At 40.3% G+C, this 11,532-nt stretch overlaps 1 protein-coding gene and 1 long non-coding RNA gene across 2 annotated transcripts in view; both read right to left on the bottom strand.

The window, feature by feature from the left end:
- LOC140687012 (trafficking protein particle complex subunit 9-like) overlaps positions 1 to 11,532 on the bottom strand; it is a 233,014-nt gene that overhangs the window by 101,341 nt on the left and 120,141 nt on the right. The window lies entirely within an intron of this gene.
- The window catches only part of LOC140687013 (uncharacterized), a 48,289-nt gene that overhangs the window by 35,397 nt on the left and 1,360 nt on the right, over positions 1 to 11,532 (bottom strand). The gene's annotated exons all lie outside the window — the stretch shown is intronic.

The raw sequence follows: 11,532 nt of genomic DNA, 5'->3' as shown, positions 1-11,532 counted from the left end.
CAAAACGGGACGAGTCTGGTGGTCCTCAGCACACTGCACGTAGTCAGGGATGCTCATGTTGCAGGCCCTGCCGAGAGGGGAGAGGAGATTGAGGTACATAATCTGCTGTGTGCTAAGGGCCCATCTGGGTTGTGGTGACCTGGTGTGTACCAGCCAGAAGGCAAGGGAAGACAAAGCAAATCCAACGGTACAGTTTGTCCTCAGAGTCTGCACATGGCTACTGTAGCTCGGATCACATTACCCAGCTTTTGGTCTAGGCTTCCTGCCTCTGCAGAGAAGGGTCACTTCTTATTTTATATTTCCAAGCACCTAGCAAGGCCCTGATACAAAGTCACTGCTCAAAAATGCTGAATAAAGAAATGAACAAAGGAAATGCTTTCCCCAACCCCCTTCAGCAGAATATAAAGAAAAGGACCACAGTAGGATCAAAAGATCTGGATTTCTATCCAATTTATTTGAATTCCTAAGCTTCATAATAATGGATAAGAAAACTTGCCTTGGGGAAGAGTGTACAGTTCAGTGGTAGAGCACATGCTTAGCATGTACGACGTCCTGGGTTCAAACCCCAGTACCTCATTTTAAAAAAATGACACAAATAAATACACCTAATTACCCAGCTGAAAAAGTATTTTTTAATTCAAAACTCAAAAAAAAACCTTGCAATTGACACAACATTGTGAACTTGACTGAGCTTCCAACTAGCGGACCACCTGCCACTACTGCGCATGCGCAGGAGGGCCAGCGATCCTCTCTGAGTTCTGCGAGAGAAGGTGGGACAGCGAGGGAGGGAGAAGATGGGAGTGGGTGGAGCAGAGGGGAAATGTGGAGGGATACAGATGGACAGGATGAGCAGAGAGTAGGGAGGGATATGGAGAGGGGAGGGTGGTAGCGGTGTTGGAGAGAAAAAGCTTTACCTCTGGGGCACCCAGAGGTGGCAGACCTGCCTCTGTACCATCTGTAACCCTTCAAGTCCCGCAGCTCAAGTTTTACCTCCCTGATCCAGCCCTCCAACCGATGCTTCTGCAGAAGCCCTATGGGGATCACACCCATTGCCCCCACGCGGACCTGGGTTTTCTCTTGCTCTGAGAACCAAGCACCCGCAGGTGTTGTCGCTCAGAACTACCTTGGGAAAGGTACATAATCCCCTTTTACACACTGGGAAACAGGCAGGCAGGAACACTGCCTTAGCTCCACTGTCCCAGGTGTTGGGCTGGCGGGGAGCGGGATGGTACAAGATCAGAGCCCCAGACAGAGCAGACTGCCTGAGTGTTGGTGCATAGTCCCCATCCCTCCTGGGTAAACCATACCCAACCCTAGTGGAAACATCAAGGGCTCACAGTAGTTCCCTGGGTGTGGGAGAGCTGTCCTCATGTGAAGGAAAAGTCCAGCTGGGCTAACAAGCTAAGTCACAAATCTAAGTGTGATAAGTGTCGGTTTAATGATCTAAATTCTGCTGGGCTATCTCATATATCTGAAGTTTAGTGTCAGTTTATTGGGCTAACAACCTAACTCGTAATTCCAAGCACAACAGGTGTCAGTAATGTGATCTATTACAAATTGATAAGCTCCAGTGTACTGATTCCTTGCTTTTTGTTCTTTGAGCCTTATTGGCTAATTCCCCCTTACTTGTAATTAAGCCTTTAAAACCTCATGTGCACGTCTTGGAGGTGCTCAGAACTTCGGAGCAGGAGCCCCTCTGAGCCCACCGGCATAATACTTCTGAGTACACCAACACCCCGATTGGTGCTTTTCTTGGCTGGCCTGTTTCCATAACACTCAGCTCCAGTGCCCAGCTTTCTAGGTAGATAGGAGTGTTACCAAGTCGAAATTCTTTCTCCTCAGTGAAGGACAGGACAATAAGTTGGGAGACCAGATGTTGGGGCACGGAATAGCAAGTTTCTGTAGACCTAGATGGCAAACTAATGTCCTGGAAAACCATCTCCCCAAGTCACAATTCAGGCTCCTTTCCTATGTGCTTGGTTGTTGCAAACTTCTTAGTGTAGGAATTCCTTCTTCTTAGAATCCTTTGTTCGTGCAGCTATCTGCGTGGGTCAGATCCCTGCAATCCTCCAACAAAACAAAAGTTATTTTCTATTATGCAATTTGCTATCTTTTAATGAATGAAAAAGTGTTAAATATCCTTAAAGGTCAGAGCCTTCAGAATAGGATCTCCTGTTTATTTCAGGCTCTAGGCAACATTGTTTTACAAGCAAGATGAAGCCTAGGAGACAGAGCATAGGGTTAAATTCAAAGGAACAGATCTAATATGGAGTCAGATTTGTTCTTTTCTATTACCCGGCCAGAAGCCACTTGAGGATTTAAATCCCTTTAAGTTAAAAATAACTAAAATTTTAAACTAATTTAAATACATAGGTGGGAATGTGCAAAGCATATCTGGAAAAGCACCCAAAGGATAGTAAACAGTGGCATCTCCAGAGAAGGCTGAAAGAACAGAGGATGAGGGAAATCTTCTTTCACTTGTGTATTTTTGTGCTCTGTTTGATTTTTTTTTTTAACCATTTGCTTGTATTTCTTTTTCAGTTAAAAAAATGTGTAATGGAGCAAAGAGTAACTAGCTTAGCAAATAGAGCAGCCATGGAATCACTGAGTCATCACTTTTGATTTAAGCCAGAAAGCATTTATTGACTCTCTCCAATGTGCTCAGTCCTGTTTTAAGACTTCTTTTAATATTATTATTATTATTATTACTACTACTACTACTACTAATATCACAATTACTATTATTACTATTATTTTATGACATAATAACACTGTTTACCTCACCCCTGCCCATGGCTGGTGGAAAACCAACTGAGTTTTTATTGAGTTGTTTTCCAAGTAGTAGTGATGAGTTTATAAACAGAACACATCTTCAGGGTAAAACAGGCAGAGTGCTTTTCCAGCAGGCCAGACAGCTATGAAGGGTTTTCTACAGAGGCGCCCAGAAGCTGAGAGAGAATGCCTCCAGGACACTACAAAAAGCTGACCAAACTGTCTTCTCCATGGCACTACTGAAATAGGAAATTACAAATCTGACTCCATATTTGATCTGTACCTTTGACTTTAACAAAGCCAAGTTAATATGCTCCGGTCTTTTCATGGGTTATGATGTCACTTAGGAGATGGACAGGTCAACAAGGAACCACTCTGCCGTGATTACGGAGCTGGGGAAAGGGATGGGCTGCAAGATGTATGACGCAGCGGCAATTGTGCCCGTGCTTCTAGGCAGGTATCCAAAATCACCTCGACAAGGTGTCAAACAATTGTGCCCACGTCCTCATCAACAGACATGTATTAAAGACAAATGGAAACATATAAAAGGCCAATACCCTTGATGGGTACACCGTCCAAAGAGCAAAGTCTCAGTTTGAAAACTGGCCATCTCGGTTCCCTGGGATTCATTCTTGAAGAACCTTAAAAACCACTCCTCTGTCCTCAAGAAGTGCTGCATATTTGTCCTATCTTTGGCTCAGGGATGGAGCATGTTCAAGTGAACTTTAATGTCTGCACAGATTTGACAGTCTTTCTCCAGGTTCCCTTGTCCATTCCAAACAGGCCTGAGCTAAGTCCATCCTCCATAAGATCTATTCCCTCCAGGGACAGCTCATTGAGCCTGCAATTAAAAGCCAAGTGAACAAGACTGTCCTCAGCTAAAATATTCACCCACCCTTCACTGTTTTCTTAATCTCCTCTCCTGGCTAATTGCAACAGACTAACACCTCCCTCCACCAAGATACCCAACTATGTCATTTTGTCTCCCCAAAGAGAAAGTAAGGTCCATAAAAGAGGAGACAACTACATAGTCACCTCTGAATTCCTAGCATATAGTAATGTCAATAAATAGAACTCAGATTATTGATAGTTTCCTTTAAAACCTTTCTGGTTATTTGAATGAGACCTTGGAAGAGAGGTGTTTGCTGTCCAGTATCTTGATCCACAAGACTCTGGAGGCCTTTTTCGGAATGGCTGTTCACTGATTCATTCAAAACACAACTTATCAATCAAGGAGTAGCTGTGGTTTTCTGCCAGGAGGTTGTGGTCACTCTAATGCCAGAACAGCTTTAAACTATATCCTTACTTTGGATTTGTTATTTTTCCCTACTTCCAACAAAATTGACTTTCCTTACTTTCTTGCCTTGAGGAATTTTTTTTCCTCTTTCACCCTTTAGTAAACCAAGATGCTCAGGATTGGCTAGGCCCATAATATGATCACCCATCCAACTCCTATTTTGAGAGGCCTGGGGCTCATCTCCTGCCCTCCTGTCAAGGCAACTGAAAATAAGTCCAGAAGCCAAGCAGCACCCCACGGCTTCTAACGCTCACGTATCTCCCAGAATCCCTGCTTTCTCGTTTGTCTTGGCTTCTGAGAATTTCCCCTCACTTTCTTGACAATTAGTTGTGCAGGTTGAAAGATGAGGAAGGAAGGTTTTATTTGTTAATCAGCATTTTATAACACTTGTCTAATGAAGGTTTCTAAGAGTTTCTAGAACCCTCCATTGCCGAGACAGAAACCACACTAGATATTTTCTAAATTTAGCTCTCATGTGCATTTTTTCTTTGCTTTTGTTTTCGTAACTGCTAACAGACATTATTTAATTAAAAAAATATAAGGCCCCACAAAGGATATAACACTGAAGGGGCAAACAAAATTAAAGGGCAAAGACAGAAAAATGGTAACTACTCTACAAAGTTAATATAATACATACACTATGTATCAGATCAGCACTTCTCAGTAACAGCTAATAGAAACATGACCATGTGGTAAAATTACTCTCCTGTCAGGACATGGCCAACAGAAAATACAATTAAACCAACACACTAATATCCTAAGTCTGGCAAGGTACAGAACGCTACAATCTAAATGTGTCTACTTCTTGAAATGAGGGAGACTCACCAGCTCTTCTCTGTGGAGCCTGATCCCACGGGAGGACGGTGAAGTGAGCTCTGTAAGTACCCAATTAGCAAACTGAGTGATGAATAAATAGACGTGAGCTTTGATGACAGAGATGATACTACTATTCATTTGTCCTTTAAAGTATGACTTCACTTTCAGTGATCAATACTTCGGCGTCTTCAGGACTTGAGATTTTAGGAAAATGCACAGCCTGGGCCAAGACCTCATATTTAAGCTCATGACACTGCACGTAGATGTTTCAAGGGCACCTCCAACTCCACCTGCAAAGAGCTGTCTTCACGGTGCCCCTCCCATAGCCGTCCTGCCCAGGGCCTCTGGTCGGGGGGTAAGGTCTCCCTGCGTTTACCAACTCAGGCCGATCACTCACAGATGCGAATGGACCCCTCCTTCAAGGACCAGATATCCTCAGTCACCGAGTCCCACCACCTTAAACTGACCTACCAGATACTCACTGGCACTCACTCAGCACTGACTCTGTGCTGGAAACCATGCTGCACACTGCACAGTGTATCTCACTGGATCTCCACAACAGTCCTGGGAATTGGGTACATCACTGCTTCAATTGACTAGATAAATTGTTTCACTTCCTTGCCTGTGTCATTCAAACTGACACGGCTACTAAGCCATAAGCCTGGGCCTGAAAACCACTTGAAAATTGAACACTGCTACACCTCGCAGCCACCCTACACTGACTCATCACATCACCTCCTGCCAAGCCTTCTAAATGTTTCCAAGCATTCTACAAGACAAATGTGAACTACGAGAGCACCCCACTCTCCTACTTAAAATCTGTCAATGATGGTCCACTGCCTTTAGGAGAAAGCCCCACCGGGCTTGAGCACAGCCTAAGGCACCAGCATCCGCGTTCCCTGCGTGGCCGCGCTGCCTCACCCACCACGCAGCCCTACACATACCGTGTCCAGGACAGGGATGCTGACTCCGCACAACCCAGGGCTTGTCTCACTCGAACAAAGATCACTTTCTTCAGTGTTCATCTTCTTCATTGCTGACTCTCACAAAAATATTTTCTCATGATGAATCAATATCTTTTTCCTTACAAATTCTCATCATTGATAATGAGCTCCCCCCAAAAGAGAGAAGACATAATTCTCAGTCTCCTTATTTGTAAAGTGAGAATAACAAGGAAATATGAGAGGTTTTAAGAGAAATAATATTCATGTGAGGCTGAGGGAAAATTCCATCATACAGTAAGCACTCAATATGTACTTACTTAATATTAATAAGAATATATTGCATTCCAGCAACCTTCAATCAATGTTTTATGACATTGTCTAACAGACTACTGACAAACTGTTGGACGAGCCCCTTAGAGCAGATCACCACAAGCATACTGGGAGAGGTAAGCGCTGACTCAGTTACAGCTGCAGCCACCCAGCACTACGGGGCGGGGGCAGTTTGCTCAAACTCTTACATATTGCTTGAGCATTTAGTTCTCGTTATTGAATAAAGACAGGTGTTCTTTAGTCAAATCTCCTGAAACATAAATCTTCAAAGATTGATGCAAATTAGGTTTCAAGTACAACACTCTCACTAGAATTTATCTGAAAATTATAGTCTTAGCTACTCCACACATCAAAAGGGCATTTTCTTAATGTATCTGACTAAATACACTGAAAGGGTTGTTTAAAAGTAATTAAGAAAAAGCCATTCTGAATAAGCTCTCAGTACCATCTGCACAAAGCCCCACCCAAGGGTCTCATTTCTCACTTCCACATATGTGTTTTCAGGTAGCTTAACTTGGGTCTTGGTTTCTTATATCATGGGGCGGGGAATAGTTGTGGATAGATTTATGTAGCAAATATATACCTAGGGTATTTGCTGTGAAGGACTTCTAGAAATAAGAAGATGGATATATAGTCCCACCCATAAGAAACTCAGCCTTTGCATTAAAAATAAAGTGACAGATACATTTAACAAAAATTTACAAGATTTGTACATTGAACTTTTTGAAGTATCACCAAAATAAATTTTAAAAGATCTACATATAAGGAAGACATTCCATTTTCTTGGAATGATTGACAAAATTATTATAAATGTTAAGACTCCTCAAAGTGATCTATATATTCAGTGGAATCCCTATCAAAATTCCAGCTAACTTCTTTGCAAAAATTGAAAAACTGATCCCAAAATTCACATGGACGTGCAAGGGGCCCAGGACAGCAAAAACAACCTTGAAAAAGAAGAGTAAAGTTGGAGGACTCACTTTAAAGTGTACTAAAATGCTATAGTACTAAGTCAGTATGATACTGGCATAAGTTTGGATAAATATATCTAAGAGACACAATAAAAACCCACGGGGAAAACTTACATTTACAGACAGTTTTCCACTAGGGGGCCAAAAACACTCCATTGAAAGAATAGTCTATTCAACAAATGGTTCAGGGACAGCTGGGTGTCTGCAGGCAAAAGAATCAATCTGGAATCTGAACACCCATATTTTATATAACAAATAAAATTAATTCAAAATAGATCACAGACCGTAATGTAAAAATTAAACCTATACACTTTCTAAAAGAAAACACAGTATAAATTTTTGTGGGCCTAGGATAGGCTTTTGGTTCATAGATACAAAACCAAGAGCACAAATGATAGAAGAAAAAAGCAGATAAACTGGACTTCATCAAAATTAAAACCTTTTCCTTACAAAGGACATCATCAAGAAAGTGAAATGACAGGGAAAATGGGTATCTCAAGTGAGAGAGTGCATGCTTAACAAGAAAAATAAAATAAATCATTACATAACTACCTCCCCTGTAAAGAAATTGTTTTAATGTTTAAAAAAAATATAGTGAAAGGACAATGTGCAGAATAGATGAAAAATTTTGTAAAGCATTTATCTAATAAGAGAGTAGTATCCAGGATATATAACGAATGCTTTCAACTGAACAATACAAGGAAATAGGCCCAATTTTTAAATTTACCACGAATTTAAATAGATATACAAATGGCCAATAAGCATATGAAAAGATGCTCAGCATCACTAGGGAAATCAAAAACAAAATGAGATCTCATTTTACACCCACTAGGATGGTTATAACCAAAACATGGACAATAACAAATGTCATTCAGGAGGCAGAGTAACCTCTTACGCGGCCAGAGGAAAGGGGCAATGGTGCAGCTTCTTTGGAGAAGTCTGGTATTTCCTCAAAAGCTTAGAGTTATATGGCTCAGCAATTCCACTCCTATATGTAGAGTCATCCCTCAATACCCTTGGGTGTTTGGTTTCAGGAACCCCACACCCTGGATACCATAATCCAGGGATGTTCGAGTCCCTTTACAATCAGTCATCTGGATCCATGTAGTGGAAACTACAGATATGGCGGGCCAAATGTACAGCCAACAGAATGAAACCATATTCTCATAAAAATTTCACATCAATATTCATAGCAGTATCATTTAGAGTAGCCAAAAGTTACTAACAATATCCACCCATCAATGAACGGATAAACAAAATTATCAAGAATAGGCCCACAAGCTTTTGGTCATTGAAACTTTGACAAAGGAGGTCAGAGCATAGAATGGAGTAAAGACAGCCTCTTCAGCAAGTGGTGTAGGGAAAACTGAACAGCTGAATGTAAATCATTGAAGTTAGACTACTTCCTCACAGCATGCACAAAAATGAATTCAAAATGTGTTAAAGACTTAAACATGTAGACAAGATAGTATAAACCTCTTAGAAACAACCATAGGCAAAACATCTGACATACATCTCAGCAATGTTTTCCTAGAGAAGTCTACTCAAGCAATAGAAAAACAACCAAAAATATACAAGAGGGATCTAATTAAACTTACAAACTTTTACACAGCTAAGAAAATAGTAAGCAAAACAAAAAGACAACCAACCTATGGAATGGGAGAAAATATTTGCAATAAATGAAACTGCTAGGGGCTTAATTCCCAGAATATGTAAACAGCTTTTATACTTCATAAGAAAAACAAACAAACAATTCAATTCAAAAATTTACAGAAGTCCTAAAGCAACATTTCTCCAATGAAGACGTACAAGTGGCCAGTAGGCACATGAAAAAATGTTCAATATCATTATCAGAGAAATGCAAATCAAAACTGCAATCAAGTGTCACCTCTCACCAGTCAGAATAGCCATCTTTCAGAAGTTCACTGACAAAAATACAGGAGAGTCTCTGGAGAATTGGGAACACACCTACACTGTGGTGGGAATGCAGTTTGGTGGAGCCATTGTGGAAAAATGTATAGATGTTCCTCTAAAGACAAAAAATTGACCTCCCATATGAACTAGCAATTCCACTCCTGGGCATATATCCAGAAGGAACCCTAATTCAAAAAGACACCTACACCCCAAACTTCACAGCAGCACTATTTACAATAGCAAGACATGGAAACAACCGAAATGTCCACTGACAGATGGCTGGATAAAGAGGTTGTAGCATATTTGTCCAATAGACTACTATTCAGCCATAAAATAATAATAAAATAATGCAATTTGTAGCAACATCAATGGACCTGGAAAATGTCATTCTAAGTGAAGTAAGCCAGAAAGAGAAAGGAAAATACCATATGAGATTGCTCACATGTGGAATCTAAAAAAAAAGACAGAAAGAAAAAAAAAATATCTACAGAACAGAAACAGACACAGAGACTTAGAAACCAAATTATGGTAACCAGTGGGGAGAGGGTGTGGGAAGGAATAAATTGGGAGTTCACGATTTGCAGATACTGAGTATGTAAAGAATAAACAGCAAGTTTATACTGTATAGCACAGGAGAATATATTTAATATCTTATAGTAACTTATGTTTAAAAAGAGTATGAAAATGACTACAGGTATGTTCCTATTTAACTGAAGTGTTGTGCTGTACACAAGAAACTGACACAACATTATAAACTAACAAGACTTCAATGAAAATATTTTTAAATAGACCAAAAACGAAAAAAAATGGAAAATGATATTATCAAACAAAAAGAATAAAGAACTGATTCAGGCTACAATATGGATGAACCTTGAAACTTAATGCTAAAATAAACCAGACACAGAAAGCCAAATAGTGCCCTTTAAAGTGAACTCTATCTAAGCATTTATTTTACTACTCCTGTAAATTTTCCAGAGGTTTGAAATCTATCAATATCAAAATAAAAAGTATTATACATTGAAAACTTAAAACGCTTCCTCACAGGAGGGCTTTTATTATTAAATGCAGAAACGCATATAAAGCTCTTGGAAAAACACTTTGCACCTCCACACACAATCACTGCTGTCACTGCCACTCAGAGGGTGGTGCCAGCACTGATGAGAGCTGCCTCCACTCGCTCCCGTGCAGACAGTTGTGAAGGCCTGAGCTCTGACAGGCAGGATGAGCGTGAACCTGGGTCAGACACAGCCACGTCCCAGGCTCTGCGTTACCCAACTTTCTTATACAAACTGCAACATGTAATGTAAACACGCTAGATGGATGTATCTTACAACACAGGGAATACAGACAATGTTTTACAGTAACTATAAATGGAGCATCTATTGTACACCTGAAACTAATATCATATTTTAAATCAGCTATATTTTTATAAAAAATTAAAAAATATTTTTTAAATGCTATTACTTTAATATTCAATTCAGTTTTTAAGTAACTACTAAACAGCTCAGAATGTATAAAAGCATTTAATTGTGCTGTTTGTTTACATATTTATTTAAATTCAGCCTCTTGCTAAAAGAGAATTTAAACAATTCTTTTATAAACAGCTTAAGAACCATAACAACAAAAAGGCAAAACGGAGAGTGAAGAGAAAATGGATATTCAATACTTAAATGAAACCAGGGGGAGATAAACTCATAAAAATGGATTCCATGAAGTCAGGGCAAGTGTTAAAGGCTGACTAGAAATTCAGCTGTAGGATTCTTGGCAGCTAAACCAAAAAGAAAAGATGATGGGGCGGGTGGTAGAGCGTGTGCTTAGCGTGCACGGGGTCCTGGGTTGAAGCCCCAGGGCTTCCACTAACAGATAAATACATCTAATTACCTGCCCCCCAAAAGAGCCCCAAAGAAAAGAAAAAGAGAAATTTCTTTCCCAAAGAACCCTGATATTAAATTTGGATTAAATATTTAAAAAAAGCAAAAAAGAAAAATAGAAAAGATAAGTGACACTGTGAAGGAAAACCCCAGCTGGGCTAACAAGCTAAGTCACAAATCTAAGTGTGATAAGTGTCGGTTTAGTGATGTAAGTTTTGCTGGGCTACCTGGTAAATCTGAAGTTTAGTGTCAGTTTACTGGGCTAATAAGCTAACCTGAAAATCCAAGGTCAACATTTGTCAGTAACGTGATCTGTTCCAAATTGATAAGCTTCAGTGTACTGATTCCTTGCTTTTTGTTGTTTGAGCCTTATTGGCTAATAGCCCCATACTTGTAATTAATCCTATAAAACCTCATGTGCACATCTTGGAGGTGCTCAGAGCTTTGGAAAAGAAACCTCTCTGAGCCTGCCAGCGTAATAAATCTCAGTACTCCAACCCTCTGTGTGATTCTTGTTTCTTGGCTGGCCTGTTGTTTCCATAACAACACAAGGGATAATGCCCGTGAGATAAATCTGGGGAGGCTGCTGGCAGATCCCCATGTCTCACGTGAGAAAA

This window comes from Vicugna pacos, chromosome 18 (genome assembly GCF_048564905.1).
Source record: "Vicugna pacos chromosome 18, VicPac4, whole genome shotgun sequence".
NCBI classification, from domain to species: Eukaryota; Metazoa; Chordata; class Mammalia; order Artiodactyla; family Camelidae; genus Vicugna; species Vicugna pacos.
The sequence above is the reverse complement of the archived record's forward strand: the minus strand, read 5'-3'. Positions and strand labels throughout refer to the sequence as shown.